The sequence below is a fragment of the Penaeus monodon genome, chromosome 28 (genome assembly GCF_015228065.2).
Source record: "Penaeus monodon isolate SGIC_2016 chromosome 28, NSTDA_Pmon_1, whole genome shotgun sequence".
In the NCBI taxonomy this organism is placed as follows: Eukaryota; Metazoa; Arthropoda; class Malacostraca; order Decapoda; family Penaeidae; genus Penaeus; species Penaeus monodon.
The window spans coordinates 37,478,210-37,478,418 of NC_051413.1; positions in this window are offsets into that span (position 1 = coordinate 37,478,210).

Here is a 209-nt window from a genome sequence, read left to right on the forward strand (position 1 = left end):
TGAGTTGAATAAAAAAAGATAGATGGGAGAAAGAGAGGAAGAGGAAGATGGAGAGAAGATGGGGAAAGGGAGGGGAGGGTAGAAGAAGGGGGAGGGTGGGGAGGTATCGATTTTGCGCGGAGGAAGAGAAGGAAAGGGGGGGAGGGAGGGAAGGAGGGGGGGGATATGGGGGGGGGAATATAAGAGTGTGCGAAAGATCCTTAGGAGAT